This window comes from Rhineura floridana, chromosome 8 (genome assembly GCF_030035675.1).
Source record: "Rhineura floridana isolate rRhiFlo1 chromosome 8, rRhiFlo1.hap2, whole genome shotgun sequence".
Lineage (NCBI taxonomy): Eukaryota > Metazoa > Chordata > Lepidosauria > Squamata > Rhineuridae > Rhineura > Rhineura floridana.
Window position 1 is genome coordinate 42,593,635 of NC_084487.1, and position 27,173 is coordinate 42,620,807.

Consider the following 27,173-nt stretch of genomic DNA (forward strand, 5'->3'; position numbering starts at 1 on the left):
AACTATACCCTTCCAAAAACGGATGGCAAGGAAATGGTTAAACAACAACTCCACCCCCCTCCCCATCAGACTTTTGCTTAATCTGAAGTCACCCTCATCTGTGTTATTTTAAGAAAAAGGGAAGTCATTGGAGGAAAGAATTATGGAACTAAGTGTAATACCACTCACCCTTCTAAAAAATCTTGATAGGCAGAGCTATTGTAAGTAAGGGGGTTGCAGGAGGCATTATAGAAAATAGAACAGGAATGATGGGTCTCTGGGGACTGTCATTAATAACAGGACAGCAGTGATGGCTTTGGCATTGCTCTAAGGCAGGGATCGCCAATGTGGCACCCTCCAGATATTGTTGGACTTCAACTCCTATTAGCTCCAATCTGCATGGCTAATGGTCAGGTATGATGGGAGTTGTAGTTCAACAACATCTAGAAGGCACCACGTTGACTACCTCTGCTCTAAGGTGTTGCCTTGACTTGACTTGATTCCTTGAGCCATCAGGAGCTATTTGTTTTGCATGCACCTTTTTGTGATGCACGTGTAATCTAGTCCTTGCATGTTGTGGTTTGGATTGGCCATGGTCACCCATAACCATAAGACATAAAGTGTGGTTTATTATACCATACTGTATGTGAGCTGCAGGCAGGCCAAGCACTCTCACTTCGCTCCTCTCATAGCATGAGTGAGTAAACAAACCATGACAGGGCTAGCTTAGCTTGATGTCCACACCTTGAGTCATGGTTTGTTAGGACAAAACAAACCATGATCCTGGGTTTGAGAGTCATTCTCAGTTAGCACCATCATTGTTTGTTTACCTGCTCATATGATGGGAGGAGCAAAGCAGGAGTGTTGGGCTTTGCGCACCAACACAGCTTGTACACAGTATTGTTTAGTAAACCACACTTTAAGGTTTATGGTTATGCCCGAATATGGCCAGTGTGTGTTGATTTGTAGAAGGCTGGCCTGGTGATGGTTCTATTTTGGCATGCACAAAATCTGATGGAGTGGTTCACTTTTCCTGTTCTGTTTCCCAATCCTGAGCAGTGGATTTTCTATGGAACATCTGGCTGCCAATTTGAATTTCTGTAGGCTTCAGTTGCACATCAACTCATATGGTATGATTTTTCTCTCCACATAAAAGCAGTGGATGCTTGTGCCCATGCAGATTACACTGACAGTCACACTACATCATGGGTGTTGTCATTTTAAGGCTGAAATAAGCAGTTGATTTCATGCGAGTTTAACCACTAGGAAGCTGGTTTGATGCAAAAGAGTCAAAATATCACATATGGCTCAGCATGAGAGGGTTAAATTATTATATGAATACAAATTGTCTAGGTATGTAAAGATTTACGAAGAACATTCAGATGTGTACACAGATTCATCAAAAGCAGAATTTCCAGATCTAGATTAAGAAGCAAGCAATGGCCACAATTTTTGACCTGCATGCCAGGTACTGCAAAGCAAGTCCAGTCCTGTCTTGCTTTCTAGAGGTATGAACATATGATCTATTCATCCCATTCATTCACCTGATCCTACACTTGTTTGCTCAGAAGTGTTATGGAATTCAACTAGGCTTGCTCCCAAGTAAGTATAGGACTGCAGCAGATGGTTATGAATCAGGAGGATCTGTAGTCTACTGTGCTGATCAGCTGTGCCCTGAGATCACCCTCATCTTGTTGGCCCACATGTTACTACAGTCCAAGCTTTCATCTGTACTCCGTGCTAATGATACTAATGTCTTCAGGCATCACATATCCCTGCTCTCTCTCTCCCCTCCCCTCCGCAGCCATCTTCAACACCTGGATGGCAAAAGCTGGTACAACTTTCAAGGGCTCCCCATCATGCACACTCCCACCACCCACCAGAAAGCGAGCACCTGACACACATTTTGACACAGTCCTGCCTCCCCCACTGCACACCTCAACTTGCTTTACAGTCTGTGTTTTTTCTTCTTTCCATTGCCAAAACACAATGACTGTTATAATTAACAGATTATCTCAGCGCGACAGCTGCAGTCCTTTGAAAATTAGGTTGAATAACAGGATACTGGCATATGGTAATTTCTTTTCATCTCCAGAATATTTCACTCACTAGCTTTCTTTCTTTCTTTCTTTCTCTCTCTCTCTCTCTCTCTCTCTCTCATGCTGTTTTTCCAGCCTTTCTTGGGTTTTTTTCCCTGCACTCTCCCTGTCAGTTATTTCTTTGCAGCTAGACGGGTTTTGAGGATACTTGTGCTCTCTCTCGCTCTCTCTCGCTCTCTTTTGCTGGAATCTTTCATTCTGTGTTTTTTTAAAAAAACCTGTCCTCTTTCATTATGCAAGAGAATGGTGATTGCTAATAGGAATGTCAGTGCAGCAGTTAACATAAGCGCAAATGGAGTTGGGATGATAAGGCAATGGATGCCTGCATAAGCCCCATTCTCCTTGTCACACTTCTGTGCACAATGACAAGGTGACTCAGGTGGTCCCAGACTGAACTCCACTTGCCACTTGGAGACATGATACTGTTTACCCATCAGAGAGACATCAATACCTGACCTCAATCCCTCTGCAGCAGAGGCATCACTTAGCCAACAGCTACTTTTTCACTCAGTCTGTACCCCATCCAACATTTCCTGACACCAACAGATACCATGAATTCCACTTGCTAAAATAATAGATCTGACACTTAATACTCTTCTCAGAGATTATTCGCTTCTTACCATCTATCTGTCTGTCTTGTTTCATGTTTCCTACTTCCCTGAGGGACAGGAGGCTTCAGGGCAACCTTTTACAGCATGGCCCTCCAAATGTTGTTGGTTACAACAACCATAATCCTTGACCAATGGCCATGCTGGATGGGACTTATTTTTTAAAAAAGCATTTCTGAACTGCTGATTTTTTTTAAAAAAAATCCTAAGCAGTAAACAAAAATAAGCTAAAAGCAATAAAAGATAATAACAAAAACAATAATGCATTCTCAAAACAGAAAGAGGTGAGAACCAGAATTCAGAAACAAATCCCATTTTATGGGCCAGGGAGAGTCTGGACAAAAAGAGATGTCTTCCGCAAGCAACTACTAGATGATGCTTTACAGATGGCAGAGAGAAGGGCATTGCACCATTGGAGGCTGGTGCTTTATGATGAATACCACCAACATCAGTCCGCCCTCAACCAGCCCCCACCTGCCTGCCTTCTAACTTACATCCCATCCAGTGGGTGGCCCTGGCTGTCAGCTTCCTCCTCCTTCTCAGTTTCAGTGTTGTCCTTATAGAACTCAGCAGGAAGGAGGACAGGAGACAAAAAACTAGAATTAGTTGGCTTTGCCAGTCATTGGCTCCAGTCAACTACTGGCTTCTCTGCCTTCTGCCCTGCCCGTCCCAATGAGGACCAGCCATCACTGCATTCCACAACACAGCAGCCATGGCAGAAAATGCCCATTTTCAGGTGACAGCCCAGTAATATTCTGTAGGGTGCAGTGCCACAAGTAAAATTTCCCCAGATTGTCTAAGCTAAGGATGAGGAACCTGTGGCCCTCCATGTTTTATCAGATTTCAACCCATCAGCCTCAGGTAGAACAGCTAATGGGCAGGGGTAATAGGAGTTGTAGTTCAGCAACACCTAGAGGGCTGGAGGTTCTCCAGGCCTCATCTTATTCAGGGTCAGGTGGTCTTTCAGGTAACCTGGTCCCACATTGATGGGGAGTCTGGAAGGCCATGGGTTCCCCATTCCTGTTTTATAGAATTGCTTTTGTTGTGATGAGATAATATTGAAGATTTAACCATTTTGTGGGTATCTATTTATTTAGAAATACACATGTTTAACAGAGGAGAGCAGGCAGGCACACCAAAAAAAACAGTGCTAACCCATAAAGCCAGCTCCCCAAAAGCAATAGCATATCCCTGCAGCTTTCCACGGCTGCTTCTTGCCAGTCAGCTGAAAAACTCTTTCACCAGTTACACTCAAATCACTGCTTCCTTTGGTCCCCACCCACCATGCGGGGGCGGCTTGCAGCTAGTAGTTACTAGCCATCAAAGGTCATTAAGCAAGCACCTTCAGTTAGAAAACTAGACAAAAGCTTTGAGAGGGAATCATTTTGAGAGTCCAATGAGCTGGTTTACAACAATATTCCTGACACCCACCCACATATCCCATGCTCCCTGCTTGTTAAAAAACACAATAGCTCTGCCATGCATAATCTTTGCACTGATTATCCACAGTTTCCCCCAGTTCTTGTTCCATCACACATCTCTGTCCTTTTCTCCCCGCATCTGAAATGCTATTCCTGAGTATCCACCCTTATTTTTCAAGAAGTCTGTTAACGTTTTTCTTTCTTCATATTAAAAAAAGTCAATTCCGACTTATAGCGACTCTATGAATAGTGTTTTCATGGTAAGTGGTATTCAGAGGGGGTTTACCATTGCCTCCCTCTGAGGCTGAGAGGCAGTGACTGGCCCAAGGTCACCCAGTGAGCTTCGTGGCTGTGTGGGGATTTGAACCCTGGTCTCCCAGGTCGTAGTCCAACACCTTAACCACTGGCCCTTTCTTCATATTAATTCCCATCCTAAATCTATTTTCTGTTTATTAGTTGTAGAATAAAACTTTTCTTAGTACTAAACTTGGTTTACCTTAATGCAGAATTTTAGTTTATTTTTCAAAGTGCACACAAGATTGGCTAAGTATTTGTGGTTTTTGTTATTGCATTTAAAGCTGAATTTATCGAATTTGCTCTTTCCAAAAAACTGCAAGAAGCAAAACACAGCCATCCTTTGAAATTCGCACTTACCTGAATTTTGTGATGCAGTTCTCCAACCAATGTTTATAAAAATGCATAAATCAGGGGGAAATGTGCATGGAAATATATTAGTGAAAATAACATACATACAGGAGTTGTTTGCAAAAATGTGTACATTAGTTAAAACTGCATACCAAAGTGTGCACTCTAATATGGAAGAATTTTCATGATGATTTGTTAAAAAAACCCACAGACTGGTGCATAAATGTGGAGGACTAAATTTCGGACTGGAAAAATGAGAAACTGAGAGAATCAAAACCGACAGATCTTTCCATCCCTACTATCCACCTAAATAGCTTTCTCCTTGCCCCTCCCACAATGAAAAGACTACCCATATCCTTGATCCATTAAGCCTCCACTCCTTACCTTAACTCAATGCCAACAGCAACTCTAAGGCATGCATGCTCTCTCATTCACTCCTACAATTTCCACTCTGATCTTTTACAAATAAGTGGGGTTTTGTTGAGGAGTCCTTGAATTTGATCCTCCAGTTAAAAAGAGTCATACTCAGGAGCTATTCAACCAAGTGAGAGGCCTTTGGGCAAAGGCAGGTTCTATCGTTTTCTTTTTTAACAACTGTTACTCGGTAGCCCTCTCTCAGTCTGATACTTAGATTAATCTCTCATATCCTGAATTTTGTCTGAGGAGGAGATGCTAGGCAACACATCAGCATGCAGCAAACAGATGTTGTAGGTCCAGATCTGTCTCTGCTGGTCTCTTTGGTATTTGGCTTGATCATTTTTGCTTCCTTATGCTGAGTCAGCCCATTGGTTCATCTAGCCCAGTACAGTATTGTCTACTGATTGGCTTTCCATGGCCTTGGCTAGAAATCTTTCCTAAATCTTAGATTATTTTTTAAGTGGAGATTGTCAGGGATTTAACCTGGAACCTTATGCATGGAAAGAATGAGCTCTGGCTCCTCCCATAAAATGGATACAAATAATTAAAATCCACACAACAGGCATAATGTACAGGATTGTCAGGTACTCTGGAGCATGGATCAGGAACTTCATGTCTTCTGTAGAACTCATCTTCCTAAAATAGGAAATCAGTGAATGACATAACTGGTCTGGATTGTGCAGGGGGATTGGTGAGCAGGTAGTCCACACAGCGGATCTGCCAAATACTTTTCCATTTTAATTTTTGAATTAAATATGGTACTTTCTGGAGGTAAACTAATTCTTAAACTCTTCAGAAGAATTTTCACCTTTTCCCCAATCCTGGTTTCCTGCCCCCTTCTTCTACTTATTGTTTCTTTCTGGATTAACCAGGAGTGATCCCATCCCAACCAATCAGTGTTCACATGGTGAATAGGATTAGGTCACAGCACTATGTAGCTAACCAGGTTTGGCTTTGTGGTATAGAGACACAGCAAGAGTGGGTTGTCAGGGTGAGTGGTTGAGAACTAAGCTAATAGCTCAGCAGACTTGGGCATAGCTTCTAGGCAGCCTGTAAAAGCTTGGCCTTTCACTAAGCCAATCACTGTACAGATTGAAGAACAAGACCAAAGACAGTTTATAATATAAGGATAGTTGGGTCCATGTTGGCTCCTCAGGTCATTTGATCCTGCTGACCCTGGATGATGTATTGGCCTCTCACAGCTCTTTGCTGCAGTGATGGAGCTGCAGAGATTCCCCTCCCTAAAAAAACCCTGGTCCTTCTACCTATAAACTGTCCCAGTGACAGAGAGGCAAGGTTCCTGAGTCCTATGGTGGAATCCCTGGTTCAAGACCTGCAAAAACATTTCCAAATTCAGTAAGCAGTTTTGGCTTTGCCTAGTTTCCACTTACAGGAATGGTTCTACAAATCAGCCTTTTTATGATTTACATGATTCCAGGTATATGCAAAGGACTAGAGTCACTACAGTTGCACAGCCCTCCTTCCCACAAAATAAAGCTCAACAGCATACATAAGCATCTGAGTTCATTTATCTAGCTGCTATGCCAACATAATACTGCTGTGGTACTGGCAATCATATCCAGTGATGCAACACTAAGCCAGCCTTCCTGTTGGTATGCCCCATCCTGACCCATTTATGTGCTGGCTCAGCAAGGGTCCACTTACAAAGCCATCTGTGCATTGGTAGCTACAGGAAAAGCCTTGTCTGTTTTGACTCCCAGCCACCTCTTCTCATGGCAAGACACTCATATGGATCTGCCCACCATACACCATGCTGTGCCAGATACTGAATCCTGCATGGAGGATTTCTGCCTTATTGTGTCTCTGTGTAGTGTTGCATTTCCATTTCACTTATGGCCTGCTATCTCTCAGGGGCACTCAGGTTATTCTTTTGGGTATTCTTTTTTTCCAGGCACTCACCCCCACCCCCAATTGCAGACACACCTTTAATTCAGTAATTACTGGGGGCTTTGTGCTATCCTGTACACTCATCCAGTTGCACTAGCTTCCCAGTCAGTGATTCATTCATACACCCTTTCTTCAGTATTTGGAAGTCTCTTTTATTCACTGAAATACATGCGTATTCATTTCCTCTTCCTTACAGTAAGGCTTGTCTAGCATTGAGTCACATTCCATTTTGCAAGCATTTGAGGAACTGATTGCAAAGTACGATGTTACTCTGTAGATTAGTACACATGATGAGGAAGGGATAGTGGAGACACCTTTCTGCCCATATGTAATTCCCGTATACCAGCCTTCCACGATCTGGTGTTCTCCAAATGTTTTGCACTACAAGATTTATTGGACCTAGGCAGAATAGCCAATGCTCATGGATTATGGAATTTGTAGTCCAAAACATCTGGAGGGCATCAGGTTGGGGAAAGCTGCCTTATACTCAGACAGTCCATCTAGTCTAGTATTTCCTACTCTAACTGGCAGTGGCTCTACAAGGTTTCGGGCAGAGATCTGCTGCCACCTAAGATCCTTTTAACTGGAAATCCTAGGGATTAAACCTGGGATCATTAGTATGCATAGCAAGCGCTCAACTATTTATAGATTCAGTCATTTCTTTATTTTATTATTTATTTATTTAACAACATTTATGTACCGTTTACTAGAGCAAAAGACCTCTAAGCAGTTTACAGTAGACAGTCTTGACCACTGGCCATGCTGTCTGGGGCTGACGGTTGGGATCTGGAGTCCAACAACTTCTGGAGGGTCACAGGTTCCCCATTCCTGAACTACGGGAATACTGAATGGCACAGCTCTGTCCCTGATCTTACAGCTACTCTTGAAACACAGCTGCTACTGTGCTGATAATGACTTCAGTCTGGTTCTTGGGGATATTTGTGCTGGGTTATTAATTTATAGCAGGCTGCCATTTCTTGAAGAATACAAACAAGAGCACAGAATGGAAATGGCAGTTTAAAATCATTTGTAACATAGCAATAAATGGAAGGGAGATGGAAGTTAACCGTATTTGAGGTTAAAGAGCTTAAAGCTCTGCATGCACTTTTCAGACTCATGAAATACCAAGATCCATCAGATAGGGCCATAAAGTTGATCATCTTTGATTTCTTTAGACCAGACACTACTAATAGGATACACATAACTAATATGCATCATTTATGTAGAAACAGGCTTCTTGTCTGTTCATCTGAAGGATCAGGCTAGATATCAAAAGCCTCTGGAAAATAGACCTGCATCCATGTCAAAGGGTTCAGAGTTTGAATGTACATCATTTTCCACATGGCTCTATAGCCCTATTCATGCATTACCTGCATCTAGGGCCTTACTGTGGAGCTGTGTTTTGAGTCCCATCCCCAATGTCGTGGTTATCTGCAGTGAAATGCAAGCACCTGCTCATGAGTAGAGGCTTTGTGAAATTGGAACACCCATTGCATGTCAGAATTTTACTGCAGACCACTTCATGCAACATACCGTTGCTGGAGAAAAGAGTAACATCAGAGTGGCGCTTTATGCATGATCCCACTCCTTGGTCAACATGGCAAGGCCCTACACATGAGCAATGCTTTAAAAGGATTTACATAATGGTGACAAGGTCATTATTTGTTGTCTTCTTTAAGACCCTGAGATACTACAAAGGTAACACACAACTAATGCTTGATTTAAACGTGACACTGCTTAGACACAAAAAAGTTACTCAAGCACCATTCCATGTGCCCACCATTTAAATTGGGTCTCCTCACCATTTGCAGTACCGAATGCTAGGGATCAGGGCCCAGATGCTACCATCTCCCTGCATAGCAACTGAGGGACCACTTTACCGATGAAACAAACCTTGTGGAATGATATAAGTAAGGGGGGGTTGTCCGAGCTCAGAATCGCACTTATATCAGGCCACTGTTTAAGCATAAAATGGTTTCATGAAATGGCACAAGTGATCAGCCATAAGCATCTCTTTTGAATGCTATTTACCAGAAGATCTAAAATCCTGCTATTAAAAAAAAAGTTACCAAGAATACATATAGTCTGCTACCACTATATATATATTACGCACATTTGTTTTAATTCGCTTATATTGCACAATTCAAGTAAAATGTTATGTTTCTCAAAAATCTGGATTTTTGCCAAGGGCAGGATACTGGAGGGAGATGACTCACTGAAGACTATGGGACAGCATGAAGCTGTGGCAAGCAGGATATAAGCTGAAGTTCATGTAGGAGGGAATGGGAGAAATATGGGTTTCAGAAATCTTGTCCTTCATCCTCCAGAGATTCCACATAAACAACCTGGCAATCACCAGCAAAGGAAGACTGCTTTCATCATGAACTGAGCAAGTTCCAACTGCTCTGCCCCACTCCTTTGTCTCAGAAGTCCTGGGTGGGAACTGTTGCCTAGCAACTGCCAACTACCAGCAAGAGAAGACAGCTTTCATCACAGGCTGAGTGTGTTTCAGCTGCTCAGTCCCACTCACTTGCATCAGACAATTTTGATGGGAGCTGCTGGCTGGTATGACAAGAAAGAAGAACAAGGACCAGGGCAGTAAATGCTGCCTGAACAATCCTGGTTGCATATGGACACCAAGAAATTTCTCTTCCAGCACCAGCTTTTATTCTGAGAATCTTTTGTAGGCCACTTTGAAAACCTCTCAGGGCTATAAAGTGGGTTATAAATATTCTAAATAAATCAAAGGGGTTTTGGCTTTTGATACTTTAGTAGACATTTATCCAGTTCAGTATCCTGTTCTTGCACTGCAGCTTATGCAAAGCTTTTACATCAGCCTTCTCCAACTTGGTGTCCTCCAGATGTTTGGGATTACAGTCCCAGCTAGGACATCAGATTAGAGAAGGCTGTTCTACATGAATGGGTCACTACATTCACTCCAAGGAAGGAAAGCTCCCCATCTGCCTTCCTGGTTACATCCAGAGCTTCTCCACTAAAATGAAAAGGACAGCCTTTACAGGCAGCAAAGCTCTGTCTGTGCATTGCACTCGATCTCTTTTGACAGCAACAGATTGGAAGGTATGGCCTACCAATTAAAGGATCAAGCTTTTCCTTTGGACCATGAGGGCTGCATGCTTCATTTCTTAACTGTGACATTTTAAAGCTTCCATAAAAAAAAAAATCCATCATCCAGGCCCCAAGCATTCTTCTCTAGCCTTTTTGATATTCTCTTTATCACCACCTTGAATGTGCTAATTATTCAATTTTCCTTTTAAAAAATGTTACTGACTTCTCTCTCTCTGTATTGCTGAATGGACACTCTGGTCTATAATTTCACCTTCCTGCTCTTAGGGTCCTATGATCAATAAAACATTGATGTTTCATTCCCCTGGTTACACTGAAAATACGGAATGTTCTCTCAAAATGGGAAGCTGCATCAGGGCAACACTGCCCATGGTGCTGAAATGGAGCAGTGATGATGTGAAGACCACCGGTGTCCAGGTCTCCAGAGGTGTAATGCGCACTCGGTAATGGCCAGAAACATGAATCACCATTAAAAATGACAACTCCCTCTTCAATGTTTATTCCCCTAACAGTTGCTTCTACAATCAACTGTTTTACAAATCAAAATGAGATTCTACTTTCCCTCCCAGCTGCCAGCACTGGGGCCTGAACACTGAAATTTACACATCAGTAGCAACAATACATATCAGGGTGGTCCTGCTGCTTTTGCAAAAAAGGCCTAACAGAGGGGTGTGCGGGTGTGCTTTCACTGCAAGGTTGCTTATGTGGGGTTGAGAGAAGGATGGGATTTCTTGTAAAGCATTTTGATTGTCACTGTAAACTAAGCAGGGAGCATTCAAGTCACCAGGAGGAAAAAAGCTTCTAATGGACAAACCCTCCTGACCTGCCTGGACAGCTTTGCCTCAGCAAGAAGAGAGAATTTCCTCATTATCAACAGCTCAGTAAAAGCAAGGAGTCAAAGAGTGAGAAAGTAAAGTGTGGGAAATAGAGAAAGCTGTTTTTTAAAAAAAAAAATCACTGGGCAAATGCATGCATCCTCATCTCTTTAGATAGCGATCTCAATGTTTTCTGTATTTTCTTTGTCTGTCTTCTCCTTTTCTTGATTTTCTCTTCCCCGCCCCCTTAACTTCTCTGCACTATCCAGGAGCAATCTAAGTAATGGGTAAACAAGTCTAGCTGTTCCGCTGATGACCACTTAATCTGTTCTTCGCCTTGCTAGGCTACCTACAGTAAGGAAAATGCATGTCTGAAAATTGGTAGCATTGTGTACACCATTACCAGGCTGGTGGTCTGAAGACTTCTACAGAGTTAGGGAAGAGAGGTGGAGAGAAAGCAAAGGTAGAAGAGGAGGGGGCATGAGAGAGCAGAAAATGCAGGGGAGTTTGGATCTGAGTTTAAGTGACATTGACACACTTTCAAAATGTCTGAGCCATGACATCTTGTGTGTGTAACCATGTAACATACTTGGGAGCCTAATTATCAACACACACAGTCTTCCAATAGATATTATACATACCTTAGCTCTGAGTTAATGCCACTAGTTTCACACTATCAACCTCATATTAGGTAGAATATAGCCAAATCTGGTAGTAATCTATATCAGAGTTGAGCAACATGTGCTCCATGGGTGAGCAGTGTGTAAAATATTGCACTTGGGCCAGACTCTAGAGTCACAAATTTGCTCAGTAATCTTGTTATGAGGACACACAACACACATTTTGTAAAGCATTTTGCACATGAAAGTGCTCCGTTAGTATCATTAAAAAAGCCAAGGTTCTTGTCTAGGGTTCATGGATCTTTTTTAGAACCATAAGAATGCAAGTTTCCTTTTTAATTGTTCCTAGCTCTCGTGCTTGCAATGACGGCAAAGATTCCAGTTTGGCCCTCAGACCTGAACGATTTGCTCACTCCTGATCTTCATGCAGCAAAGATGCCCTCAGAAACATCCTTCCAAATGTAAACATTTGCCCATAAGATTTTAGAAAAGCTTAGCTGTTTCTGGAAAGAAACCCATCAACAAAATACAAAATAATATGATTTGAATTTCTCTGAGAGGAAATAAAGGGGAAAAATGTGTGCGAACGAGAGAATGAAAATTAATTTAGGAATGAAAACACTGAAAATGCAATTATTCCTGAAAAAAAAATCATACAGCAATAGCAAAAAAGAAACACTTTCTTTACTGAGCTTGTTAACATTTAGAAAGTAACCCTAAATTTATGCCATTAATTTGCATATATTAGTTTTTTCATTGCCACTAGTTTATAGTCTCTGTGAAATCTTTGCAAGCGTGTTTTTCCCCCTTCACTTGTGTTAATTAACACTTGTGATGTTCGCATATATCGTTTTACAGGATTGCTGCATTCTGGTTTTAAATAATCAAATGGCTCCTACCTGTGCCTAGCTCCATGCTCTTGTATGCATGCCCATGTGCAGGAGAATTTTGCCACTGGGTGCAATCCTGCCATCAGGTATCCCTTAACTTCAGTGGTGCTTATGCATAGATAGCTAAGTGCAAGACTGCACTGTCACCTTCTGACACACAGGGAAGGCAAGAAGCCTCTATGTTACCAGTGTTTCTGGCCAATAGAGAGTTAACTGCTGCAAACCACTCAAGCTGTCACATTACCATGCTGAGGCACTCTGTGTTTACACATAAGCAGTCCCTGGGGAGCCTAGAATTGGATTCCTGGGAGAAAGTCGAGCAAAGCATTCTGAACACAGATACCTAAGGATGGAGCTGGAGAGAAAGAAATTGGTATCTGGGCAGCAGCAACTTTATTGTAGGTGACAAAATTAATTGTTAACAGCCTGATCATTAGAGGACCAAGAGCTACACTGACAATCGGTATAGTCTGGAGAACAGTGTGAATGTGGGTCTGGAAGGCTGAGGCTCAGTCAAATCCCCAAACAGCAAGTCACTCACACAGTGGCAGCCTCTGGGACGTCAGCATCTTTTTGCCTTAGTGCTCCATACATGGAATGGGAATAAAAGCATCCACTGTGAAAGTGGCCAGGTACAGTCAGGTACAGTGAACCAGCACACTGGCACAGGAGAGGCATCATAAACCACAGCTCTAGAATTTTGGATGGTGTTCTCAGAAGGCTGTATTTGGCAATGGGGTGATGATAGCACATACTTTAAACAAAAAGGTGTTATTCCTGAGGCTGATACGAGAGGCTTGCTTAAGGAATTAAGGAGCTTGCCCTTAAGTAGTTCTATGTATGTGGGGAGCAACTGCAGTGGCTCAGCAGAGAGGGAAGGCAGTCTGTATACGCTCAGAGGTACATTCTTGATTATATTACTTCAGATCTATCTATTTTAAAAGGGGCGAGGCATGGCCAGAGACTGGAGGGAGTGGTGCTAAATATTGGTAATTAAAGGAGAAGGGAGAGGAGAAGGACAAGATCTGTCCTGCAAGAGATTTTTTTCCTCCTGAATAATAACTGCTGAATAATATTCTAAGCTCACAGATCAGTAGTAAGGTATTGTTACAACCTGCCTGGCATATTAGAACTGGACCTCTGATATTGATCAGATACAATCACTGAGCTATCAAATCCCCACACAGCCATGAAGCTCACTGGGTGGCCTTGGGCCAGTCACTGCCTCTCAGCCTCATGAAAACCCTATTCATAGGGTTGCCATAAGTCGGAATGGACTTGAACGCAGTACATTTACATTTTCACATGCAGCAGCAAGTGTACAGTTTAGTTTAGTTCACTGTGCACCTCAGTTGCCACCTTTTCCACCCGGCTTTAACATAAGCATGACAGGCAAACATTCAACACGCATAGCTTTCCTCACCATGGTGTTATGCAGGGAAAAGCTGCATCTGTGCTGCCAAGTCAGGCAGCATATGGGGAGTGGGGAAGTGGCAACCTCAGCCCAGAATTAAACCCAGTCTTAGCAAGAACTCACTTTTTTATATCCATTCTTTCTTTTTTGGCAATTTTTTAAAAAAGTATAATGAAAAGAAATATGAAGAAAATTACACCAATATTGTATAAAAGCAAAAGCCCATCCATTCTTACTGCAACATACAGCTACAAATCATTTTCAGTTGCCAAGTCCCAGAGCTGGAACCTGAGATGTAATAATAAAACAATGTGCCTCTGCTCATGTGCAGAGTACCCACAGCCCACTTTTATATATCTGGGGTTCCGAGGCAAGTTTCTAGGTCAAGGGTTGTCTCCTTCATAACAAGATTCAACCTGTAAAAAATTAACTGACAGAGTAGAGAAATCCAGGTCTGACTCTAGATATGGGACTTAAAGTCCCTTTTTAGGAGACACATAGACATCCAGTTTCAGCTGTTTGCCTTCTTATTATAGAGCTCTACCCCAGTTCAGTGTACCCCAGCACTGCCAAAAGTATACACTACTGAACCACATACTCAGATGCTTTGCCTCTACTCAGTAGCCCAGGAAGAAAGGAATATCCCAACAATTCAAGAGCTACACAAGGGGGCATTCAAGGGCTTTTCCCCAATTGCTTTCACATCAGAATGTCAACACTCTTTGATGCCCAAGTAAGGCATTTTAAGCTTAAAAGCAATGAAATAACAAGCAGTTTCACTGTAGTAAATCTCCTCCTTGCCCCCTTTCCAGGAGAAGCAGCAGCGCTGGCCACCAGGGAGAAAAAGCTGTGAAAGATTCTGTACATCCTGTTTTCTTGCTTCTATTCCCAGACTCCATAGCAGGGTCCCTTTTTACTATGTGCCCTTTCTCCCATTGGCAAAAGGAAAGAAAAAGGATTTTAATATCCCAGATGTTGAAACCAGGTCATCCTCAAGTAAATTAGGACATGCTAACCCAGCATTAGTAGAGAGCTGCATGTTCCAGCTGTGCCAAGGTGAGGGAGGTCAGAATGTAGGTTGGCTGAAACTTCCTGGAAGGAATCTTTATTGGTTTATGTTGGGGGGAGCTGTTTTTTAAAGAAGAGGTGCAGGGGTCAAAGTTGGTCTGGAAGATCCACCACTTGACTCCCTATTTCTTGATCCCAGATTTTTGGGAGCAGGTTCTGGTTACTCAGATGAAAGGGAATCACATTCTGCACATGCTCAGAGGAACTCTCTGCTTTATTGTTCATTACTTCACACATTTCAAGCTGAAGGCCTGACACCGAAATTAAATGTAGATCACAGACACAACTCAGTCCAGGCCTGGGATTAGCCCCCACCACAGTTGGGCAGGACCAGCTGCCATTGACATCTGTCTTGGGTCCCTGAATTATTATTATTATTATTATTATTATTATTATTATTATTATTATTATTATTATTATTATTATTATTATTATTATTATATTTGTATACCGTCCCATAGCCAAAGCTCTCTGGGCAGTTTACAACAATTAAAAACATTAAAAACAATATACAAATTTAAAAACACATTTTTTAAAAAACAATTTAAAAACACATGCTAAAATGCATGGGAGAAGAGGAAAGTCTTGACCTGGTGCCGAAAAGATAACAGTGTTGGTGCCAGGCGCACCTCATCAGAAAGATCATTCCATAATTTGGGGGCCACCACTGAGAAGGCCCTCTCCCTTGTTGCCAGCCTCCCAGCTTCCCTTGGACTAGGCACCCGGAGGAGGGCCTTGGATGTTGACCGTAGTGTACTGGTAGGTTCGTGTTGGGAGAGGTATTGTGGTCCCAAGCCGTGTAAAGCTTTATAGGTTAAAACCAGCACTTTGAATCGAGCTTGGAAACATACAGGCAGCCAATGCAAGTGGGCCAGAATTGGTTTTATATGTTCGTATCGTCTGGTCTCTGTTACTAATCTGGCCACTGCATTTTGCACAAGCTGCAGTTTCCGAACTGTCTTCAAAGGCAGCCCAACATAGAGTGCATTGCAGTAATCTACATTGGAGGTTACCAGAACATGGACAACTAAAGCCAGGCTATCCCTATCCAGATAGGGGCATAGCTGGGCCACCAACCAAAGTTGGTAGAAGGCACTCCGTGCCACCGAGGCTACCTGAGCCTCAAGTGACAGAGATGGTTCTAGGACAACCCCCAAGCTATGAACCTTCTCCTTCAGGGGGAGTGCAACCCCATCCAGGACAGGTTGGACATCCACCATCCGGTCAGAAGAACCACCCACTAGCAGCATCTCAGTCTTGTCTGGATTGAGTCTCAGTTTATTAGCCCTCATCCAGTCTATTGTCACAGCCAGACACTGGTTCAGCACACTGACAGCCTCACCTGAAGAAGATGAAAAGGAGAAATAGAGCTGTGTGTCATCAGCATACCGATGGCAACGCACTCCAAAGCTCCAGATGACTGCACCCAACGGTTTCATGTAGATGTTGAACAGCAGGGGGGACAGAACTGACCCCTGTGGAACCCCATACTGGAGAGTCCAGGGTGCCGAGCAATGCTCCCCAAGCACCACCTTCTGGAGCCGACCCGCCAAATAGGAGCGGAACCACTGCCATGCAGTCCCTCCCACTCCCAACTCAGCCAGTCTTCCCAGAAGGATACCATGGTCGGTATTGAAAGCCTCTGAGAGATAAGGAGAATCAACAGAATCACACACACCCTGTCTCTCTCCTGACAGAGGTCATCATACAGGGCGACCAAAGGCTGTTTCCATGCCAAAACCAGGCCTGAAACCCGACTGAAATGGATCCAGATAATCGGTCTCATCCAAGAGTGTCTGGAGCTGGCCTGCCACCACTTGTTCAAGGACCTTGCCCAGGAATGGAACATTTGCCACCGGCCTATAATTATTAAGATTTTCTGGGTCCAGGCAGGGTCTCTTCAGGAGTGGTCTCACTACCGCCTCTGAATGTGGGCCTTCCTGCCACTAGCAGTGGACATTGTGCCACCAGTGCTCCAGGGCCCACCAATGAAGGTGTGTGCCCATTGGAGATCACTCTTCTGAGGACTCCCTGAAACCTGGGGCCACACATCAAACTGCCTTTGAGCAATGCACCTTTGCAAGTGAGTGTTTTGGAACTCAGCCAAAAAGGATCCTTAATTATACATCCAGCCTGTTCCATCAGTAAGACTGTCCCATCAGACAAACAAAAACAGGCCTTGCTGCAGTATTTTTAACATCTTTAATAGAAATCAGGGAGATGGAACCTTTTCTGGTGCGAAGATAAAAGTGATGGGAAACATTTACCCGCTACATTTCAACATGGCAGGCTACCATCAAGAGCCTTTTGTTATTATCATTATCTTTTATTATATTTATTAGCTGCTTTTTTCCAAATTGAAAAGTCAAAGAAACATATAGCATGAAAAACCAATATAAAAACAAGAATAAAAACATCCTAAAATACTCATAGACTATATAAGAACAAAATCCAACTCCTCCCCACCAGACTAAAAGCAAACAGAAAATTGAACTCCAAAGGCCTGATGGACAGAAATGTTTTTACCTGGCACCTAAAGACAGACAGTGATGGCACCAGGCATGCCTCTCTGTGGAGAGCATTCCACAAATGGAGAGCCATCACTGAGAAGGCCCGTTCTCATGTTGCGACCCTCCACACCTCCCTCAGAGGGAGCACATGGAAGAGGGCATCACATGACAAATGCAGGATCTGGGTTGGGGGGGCTACCCTCATTCCTGTGGCAACACATCTTCTCTGGCCAAATCCTTAGGCATGTTAAAAGGACACTTGTCAGACTTGGCCACACCAATTAGCCTGGTTTGACCAGTTCAGCAGGTCTCTCTAATGCAGAATTACATGCTTGAAGGATATGCACAGACATCATCCAAACCAACCCTCTAATCCACACTACCCCTTCCCCTGAAAAAGGTCTGTCCCAGACCTACAAACAACAGAGTAACAGCATTCCCTGTGGAGAAATAATACAGACCGGTCAACAAACACATTTGCTTTGGTCAACCAAATGTAGGTTAGCAGGAACCATGGTCATGCTACTATGGAGCTGTGACTGACCTGATGTATATGGCTTAACAATGCACTCAAGAGACACAGAACAGATTGCCCTTCTCTGTTCAGTCAAGGCAAAAGAATAGTGGCCCAGTTAATCAATTCAAATCCCAAGCTATATTTCCCTCTTAACCTAATTCTGTTTTTTATCAGTCTGAGACTATCACACAATTTATTGCTTTTTAGGGAGAAGGGAGTTTCAAGTAACTTGGAAGAGGGTGGAGCGAGCTAAATTTCTACTCTGTCATTATTGCATTGCTGCTTGGGGGTGTCATATGCTGGGAATAATATTTTCATTTACTTGCTGGCTCTTCCATTGCCTTGGCGACATGAACAATGAATTCAAATCAGAAAGCCATCCCTGGTGCTGTGCAAAAAGGAAGGGTTGGGTTCTACCTTGCTTGGTTTGAGGGGATTGGGAAGGAGACTGGCAAAAAGCACTGAGACCCCTAACTCCTAACTAGATATACATGTACATCAGGTATAGAGCACAAAGACAGCTAAATAAACATCCAAGCTAAGAAATGCAGACACACCCAGAGACATGTATATTTTGGGGGTCAATGTGCATATACAGCAGCAGCCGTTGTGCACATTCACTGAAGGGGTTGCACAATGCACTCACATTAGCATGGTGCAAAGAAAGCAAACTGAGAGAAGCTTTTCTCCCTCTACCATAATACTAGAAGACAGAATCATCCAGTGAAGCAAAATGGTAGAAGATTCAGAACAGACACAGATCTTCACACACAGCAACTGATTTCAGACAAGACTTTCCCAGATCTCCCTGGAGATGCCAGGGGTTGAATCTGGTATCTTTTGCATGCAAAGCATGTGTTTTCTACTGTGGTACAACTCTTCTTCTAACTTTATGTATTTTGCCTGATCTATATGAATAACCTTCAAGTGGTGTTGGAGAATGTGAGGATTTCACATATTCAATGTGCATAATGACAAAGTGGTTTTTGAATATATATATATATATAGTTATGTCTTGCCTTATATATAATATCAAGAGAACTATGCATAATGACTAGGCAATGTGTATAATACTTAATTCATGGAGTCAGGTTTGTGCACATTCTGCACCACTGGTTGTAATCAATGTACACTGACTGGTAAGTATGTGACACACACACACACACACACACCAGTTTATGCTGTTCATTTGTACACAATGTCCAGTGAAGGTGTACAATGGTTGACATTTATACACTATCAGTTCACCTCTCATTAACCACAAAACAAGACTATTGCCAGACCACTGTAATTTCCCCCCACATATTCAACGCAGTTCTTACTCTCCTGCTATATGAAACCAAGCTGTCTTTCCTCAATGCAGTGCTTCTGTTGTGAGAAAAAAGCACGCTTCCCGAGCAAAAAATAAATAAAAATGGCAAAATTGCTGTGGTTCAGAAAATGCCCCCATTCCAATATCACATCCATTGTGACTGCGAGGACCACCTAAAATGTGGCTGGGTCTCTCAGGAGCCTTTTGGACAATGCTCATGAACATCACTAGTGACAAGAAACACCACTCATGTCAATCCTATGCTCAGAACATTTTGTAGTCAAGTGATATTTGTTACATCTTAAGCAGGTGAACATTCCCCCTTTCACCATTTAAGTACAGGCATGATCCTCATAAAAACCTCCACCGGGTTTATTTCTTCCGTCATCCATCTGCTCAGTGGTGGCTGGTGGCTCCATGTCAGTGGTGCAGTGGAATCCACTCTGGGTTTTAGGCTGACCTTTCAAGGAACTGTCCAAGGTGTTTTAGCTTCAGCACCTTGGATAGTTCCTTGAAAGTTCAGACTAGAGTAGATTCCACTGTGCCACTGAACTGGAGCCACCAGTTACTGCTGCATCTGCTGCCATTTTTAAAATTAGATCTTCAAAGATCTAATCTGTACTTTGGAGGATTTGTGGAGGAATATGGGGAATTTGTACTTCTCCACATGCATCAATCCTGCCTTTTTCTTTTCTTTTTAAACAGCAACAAGATTATTGCTCTCACCCAGCACAAGCCTTCCCACTTTTCAGGTGGAGCCACAATATGTAGCGCTGAGGTGCTGGCTCAGCATTTGTGAGCACTTAGAGAAAAAAGTATCTTAAGTCTGGGAAAAGGCCAACAGTGTGGCACCAATGAATACTGCTGAGCTTGGATTGGAACCAAGTTCAACAGTCCACTGACTGGACTGCCTTGGGAAAGTCACTCTCTCACCTTTTGTTCCTCTTCCATATGATGTGATAATAGTGGCCTACCTCACTGGATTGTTGTGAGAATGATCACAAGAACTGATAATGGAGCTGATAACAATGCACACCCATACATATGACCTGTACACTTGCACTCTTATTCTTGTCATGACTTGTAGTTTTGCTTTTGTTGTTTATCATTCACTTTCATGCATGTGCAGCATGCCTGGATTCAAACCTGGATTCCTGCCATGTGGCAGGTCCAGAGGGATATCCCCAATTGGTATGCCAGAAAGATCTGTCATGTCCAATGCATGCCAGATCAGGGACAGCTTACAAACACACACACAAACCTTTGCTATCGACTCTCACAGGAGATAAGGGAAGATGCCAGCTTTCTCCTCCTCTTATCAGGCAGATGGTACCGCAAGAGGTTTTTCAGGACCTGCAAGTATTAAGTTGGCTTGTTTGAGTGACAGGTCTCTTCCCAAGATGACCAGCATGCATGAGTAAAGACAAACCCTAGAAGCACTTCAAAAGAGGTTTCACACGAATGCTAAATGTAGATGAGTGACCTTTTATATCTCAGCTTCGTTACATAGTCAGCGTGGTTAAACAGTAATAAAAGCAAAGGATTTTCTGACTAAAAATGGATATATTAGTGAAAATAACATACAAAAATGCATTATATTAGAAATTGTTCATAGTATGCAAAAATGTGTTTAGCTGGAGAAATTCACCCTAAAATGCTGAAGATTTTTCATGAGGATTGTTCAAAAATGTGCAGAAATTTGGTGAATCCAATTTAAGACTGGAAAAATGAGAACCTGAGAGAAGTGAAATTGACAGATCTTTCCATCCTTAGGTGGACCCCAAGATTTTCAAAAGTAAAAAATATTTTAAGACCCGCAAACAACCAAATGAAGACTGGGCATGCTCAGTTGCCGAGGAATGTTAACTGACTGGGTCGGTTGGAGGGCAATAGATGTGACTATACTGAACAAGAGCATTCCACACTGCAACGTTCTGGTGCAAATCCCACTTGAACCTATATATTATGATTCCAACAGTTTTTGACTTTTATATAATAAATATTGAATCTTAATCTGCTTTAGCTGCAGTAATGAGTCTGAGAAACTCTTAAGTCAATTAACCTGAAATTAAAGGCACTGATAAAAAGTTGTAAGAAGGCTCCCCTGAGCTTGCATTGTAAAGGGCAGGGGAGGATCCTTTTTGCCACTCTGAGTAACAAAAAAGTGATGAAAGAATAGGTCTATATTAAGTGGTTTTGAGAAATTGCTCCAAAATGTTGACTGATGTTCTGGATCAATCATTTCAATTTATAGTGTTACATAATAAAATTGCACACAATGCAAAATTTGGGGTGGTGGGTTTTTGTTTGTTTCATTGATCTTTGAGTGGTGGTAGTTTTAATATTCATATTTTAATCTTTTTTAAATCAGGCTTTTAAAAAAAATCTATCATCTCCTTGATTAATTTCAAGGCCATGACATTAAGTTACAATTTGCAGAATTTCATACTTGTACATCATTCTTTCTCCCAAACCCAAGTTTCTGCTCTGGTTCAGTGGCAGAGCACCTGCTTTGCCTGAGTAAAAATTCTGGGTCCAGTCCCTGGCATCTCCAGTTAAAAAAGGGTTAGGTAGCAGATGATAGGGAAGATGCACTGCCTGAAAACCTAGTGAGCTGCTGCTAGTCGATTTATAGACAATACAGGGCTAGGAGGGCAAACAGTCTGACCTGTGATAGAGCAACATCCTATATTCTTTGGAGGGTAACTAAAGGCCTGCCTCCTCTTTGCCTCAGAGGCCCCCCTCTCAGCCTCCCTGCCTTCTGAAGTTAGGCAGGTGACCCCAACCCGTGTGCACATATACTGTGGGATGAGGAGAGGAGGGAAAGGTCCCCAAACACTCCATATTGCAGTGAAGGCTGAAGGAATGAGGAACAGGCAGCATTCTTTGGTCTCTCCTCCTCCTCTTTCTCCATTTAATTTACTGGATTCTCTCTCTGGAGTTCTGTTTTCCTCCCTTTTTGCTGAGACAATGGGATTGTGAAGACAAAGTCTCTCCTTGGCAAGAACCTCTCCCCTGCTCCCATGAAGGGGAAGGGGGGGTCCTGGCACTAATCCTGCACTGAAACACACGTTAATGTGTGCCTCCTGAGCACTCCCGTGTCATAATGAAGGGCTCTGTTCAGGACACGTGGGATGTTAATTAGGGGCCTTCAAAGGCGGCATTCTGCAGCACACTTTCTTAAAGGGAGGTCTGGTGGGGAGGAAGACAAGAGAGGGGGTGTTCTTTGCTCAATGGAAGAGTTTTGGCTCTTATCACCACCACAGCTGTAAAGGTTCTTTCTTTCTCCTCCCCCCTCCCCCCATGCGTTTCCCATGGCAACACCAGCATGGCATCAAGCAAGACACGGGCATCCGGCAGTGCCACAGCCTACAGCACTTCCTCTGCCTTCAACAGTCCACAGAGCAAGCCCAGGGATGGACAACAGGCGTCTCATATCAGGGAGGGAACAGGCAAGGCCTGTTTCTGATTTTAGAAGAGAAATGAAGGACAACACGGGACAGGGAAGAGGAGGCAAAAAGGCAAAGGCAGGGAAAGACACAATTGTTGAGGAGCTAAAGGAGGAAAGTGAAACCAAAGACAACACCCATACCAGACATTTATTCCAATTTAAACAGTTATGGCTTCCCCCAAAGAATTCTGGGAAGTGTAGTTAGGAAGGGTGCTGAGAGTTATTGTCTGTTGTTATGTGCCCTCAAGTCAATTACGACTTATGGTGACCCTATGAATCAGTGACCTCCAACAGCATCTGTGATAAACCAACCACCCTGTTCAGTTCTTGTAAGTTCAGGTCTGTGGCATCCTTTATGGAATCAAGCCATCTTTTGTTTGGTCTTCCTCTTTTTCTACTCCCTTCTGTTTTTCCCAACATAATTGTCTTTTCTAGTGAATCATGTCTTCTCATTATGTGTCCAAAGTATGATAACCTCAGTTTCATCATTTTAGCTTCTAATGATAGTTCTGGTTTAATTTGTTCTAACACCCAATAATTTGTCTTTTTCACAGTCCATGGTATCTGCAAAGCTCTCCTCCAACACCACATCTCAAATGAGTTGATTTTTCTCTTATCCACTTTTTTCATTGTCCAACTTTCACATCCATACATAGAGATCAGGAATATCATGATCTGAATGATCCTGGCTTTAATGTTCAGTGATACACCTTTGCATTTGAGGACCTTTTCCAGTTCTCTCATAGCAGCCCTCCCCAGACCTAGCCTTCTTCTAATTTCTTGACTATTGTCTCCATTTTGGTTAATGACTGTGTCAAGGTATTGATAATCCTTGACAAGTTCAATGTCCTCATTGTCAACTTTAAAGTTACATAAATCTTCTGATGTCATTACTTTAGTTTTCTTGACGTTCAGCTATAGTCCTGCTTTCCTCTTTAACTTTCAAGGGTATTCATTTCAAATCATTACTGGTTTCTCCTAGTAGCATGGTATCGTCTGCAGGGGATTTGGTCCAATTCCACTTTCCGTACAATATGTTCTGCATATAGATTAAACAAATAGGGTGATAAAATACACCCCTGCCTCACACCCTTTCCGATGGGGAACCAATCAGTTTGTCCGTATTCTGTCCTTACAGTAGCTCTTGTTCAGAGTATAGGTTGTGCATCAGGACAATCAGATGCTGTGGCACCCCCATTTCTTTTAAAGCATTCCATAGTTTTTCATGATCTACACAATCAAAGGCTTTGCTATAATCTATAAAGCACAGAGTGATTTTCTTCTGAAATTCCTTTGTGTGTTCCATTGCATCCTTAATCTTGAATCATGTGGCCACCATTCTGCACAAGGGATTGCACCCCTGTAGATAAAGAGTATACCAATATGGTCTCCTGCTTATGATCAAAACAAATTTTAGAAGCATTGAAAGGAAGTTCTTGCTAACATGTCCCTCTCAAACTTTCACCATGCTGTTGTTTCTCCAGGGTGCAAGCCCTTGCTTTTGAAGCATTATTTTAGGAGAAGAACAGTGTGTGCTCGAGTGTGATTAAATCTCCCTCACCCCAAGCCAGAAGCCCAGTGAACCTGGTCATGGCTTTCAGTGTTAAGAGATGAAAACATATAGATTATATGCAGAACTTCTGGCTAAAAGCTGAGCAGAAGGATCAGGCAATGAGACCTACTTGAAGTGAGAAAACTGACAATCTGGCCTGAGGCACTGATGGCCAGAGGACCAAGGATTGCTTGGAGGTTGTACCCACACAACGTTCCCCACCACCACCAAAAAAATCAGCAAGCGAAAAATCAAATGCTTGTTTAAAACTCACCTCTTCTTCCTGGCATTTACAAACTGATTTCCCCTCCATCCCCTCATGTGTAGTCTGTACACTTAAGGGCAGCCAGCCCTTCTTTGTATTTATATTATTTTATGTACACTGCCCAATCACTGGAGGCACTTTAGAAATTATAAACAACAAGTTGAACAGTAAGGCACTCCTGAGGTAAATCTGTAACCAAGAATAAAAGGTAACTACTTCATAAAAACATATTCAAGAGACATAAAAAGAACCCGCTGGATCAGTCCAGTGGCCCATCTAGTCCTGTTCTCACTGTAGCCAACCAGTTGCCCATGGGAAACCCGCAAGCAAGACCTGAGTACAACAGCACTCTCCCCTCCTGTGGTTTCCAGCAACTGGTATTTGAAAGCATACTGCCTCCAAACAGGTTAAAGCTAAAAAAATTGTTTTAAATAAACACTACTTCTGTTCTTAGGAAAGGCACTCTACAAGTGAGGGCTTCCTGTAGATGCTACCTTATCAGGAGGTCCATTCTGCACAAGGTAGGAATCTGGCATTTAGTGTTATGGTACCTACATTTTGGAATTTCAACACAAATGCAGACTAAGGTCTCAACTTAAAAGGTTTGTTGACAGAGGAAGGTCTTCAGTAGGTGTCGAAAAGATAACACAGATGGTGCATGTCTAATATTTAAGAGGAGGAAATTCCAATGTGTCAGTGCTACAACATTAAATGTCTGCTTCCTATGTTATGCAGAATGGACCTCCTGATAAGATTGTATCTACAGGAGGCCCTCACCTGCGGACTGCAGTGATTGACTGGGTATATAAGGGGTAAGGTGATCTTTCAGGTATCCTGGTCCCAAGCTGCATAGGGCTTTGTATACCAAAATCAAAACTTTGAACTTGGCCTGGTAGCTAATGGCTTTATTGTTTGATTGGAATACACCCAGCCCCACCGCGGATGTCAGACCTTTTAGGACTGCCCATGGCAAAGCATTTTCATTGGGAACACCTCGGAGTCGCAATGGGTTGATTGACCAGTTTTGAAGTTGGTATAAAGCTGGCTACAAGGGAAAATGCATCCGATCTCAAAAATCCCAAATTTTGAGTTAAAAAGGGGTGAGGTTTGATTGACGTATGTGCCCAGATTCACAACACACACTGAAACCAGTATAACTGCAAGTGTGCCCATAGCCTACTTGGAAGGACTCAATCAAGGGGTGGGAAAGAGGTATAGTTGCCAAAGGATCCCAGCAAAAGACGCCACTTACTTAATTCATTTATTTTGCTAAGGGGAAAGACAGGAATGTGAAGTTGCAAAGTGATGCGACCTAACGTTATAAAGGGACATATATTATGAAGAAGGCATATACAAGCTTGTGTGACTATATATCCTTTCATGTAATATGTGGCTTTCCAGAATGGAATGAGGTCCTTCTTGTGTGAACTCTGGTGAAATATTGATTGGAGCCTAGTGCCAGGTCATTCACAGGAACAAATTCAAGTTACAAACAATTCTGTGCTATGGAAGTTGCTGAGCAGCTGTAGGGCAGAATAACCTATGCACATCCTAGGCCATGAAGAGAAGAAACAGCAACAGAGAAAAATAGTGAATTAGAGAAAAGAAACCAAGAGGTGAGGACAGAAGAGAGAGAGATTCCATACAGAAAGAATGAGGATAATCTAAAGAGCAGTGAGGCTCAGGATGAGAAAAAGATGAAAGTGATGTGAACCAGCAAAATGAAGTAATGAGACAGAGATAGAGCAAAAAGCTAGCTTATTTTCACAACATAGAACTGTTTTGCTGGCTTCCTTGCAAACAAAGCATACCTCTGGATTCAGTGAAAGGCACATCTCTTTCATCTCCCGAGGCATTAACCTATTCCTCACCTTACTACTAGTGCTACACTGTGTAATGGAAGCTTAGGCAAACATACAGTGTCCCCATTTCCCCCTGTATTTCAGTGCTGTGCATTGAGAAGAGTCCATACAGATTTGTTTGGGATATCTGTTGCCACCTAGGCTGTGTACACACCATAAATTTAAAGCACATCCCCCCCTCAAAGAATCCTGGGAACTGTAATTTGTTCTGAGAATTATAATTCTGTGAGGGTAAACTACAGTCCCCAGGATTATTTGGGGGAAGTCTTGTGCTTTCAATTTTTATTTTATTTATTTGTTGAGTTTCTATACCGCCCGACTAGCATAGCTCTCTGGGCGGTGTACAACAGAGAATGTATGATGTCTATGCCATACAACAACTTAGGAAGGAAAAGGTAGGGAGATAACTGAAATCCACAACCCTTGACTCACCCGACTTTTAGTCAAATTATCACCCTCACCTCAGCCTTCTAACACCAGTAGTTATAGGGGCTATCACAAAAAGTAAGGGGGCTTAGCCCCTTCTGCTCCCCCTGTAATTCAAGCGCATGCATTACCTTTTTCCAGGGAGGTATTAGTTCACCTGGAAATTGTTACTCTACTGTTTGTAGAGATGCTTTCTGGAGTTTTAAGCTCTGGAATGGAAGCCTTCAGGTGTTGTGATCAAATATCCAAGTGCCACTGTCAGGGCTTGCCCTACCATTCAGCGGAGTAAGGCAGCTGCCTCAAGATGCTG

The 27,173-nt window shown here is 42.7% G+C and overlaps 1 protein-coding gene across 4 annotated transcripts in view; it reads right to left on the reverse strand.

The window, feature by feature from the left end:
• The window catches only part of ELFN2 (extracellular leucine rich repeat and fibronectin type III domain containing 2), a 171,738-nt gene that overhangs the window by 30,626 nt on the left and 113,939 nt on the right, over positions 1–27,173 (reverse strand). Inside the window, exon 1 of one of the 4 annotated variants that reach the window (XM_061582802.1) lies at positions 20,569–20,658. The exons of 2 other annotated variants lie outside the window; for them this stretch is intronic. The gene's annotated coding sequence lies outside the window, so the exon portion shown is untranslated. Of the gene's footprint in view, positions 1–20,568; positions 20,659–27,173 lie in introns of those variants that run through there. One more of the 4 variants, XM_061582800.1, reaches the window with a different exon arrangement.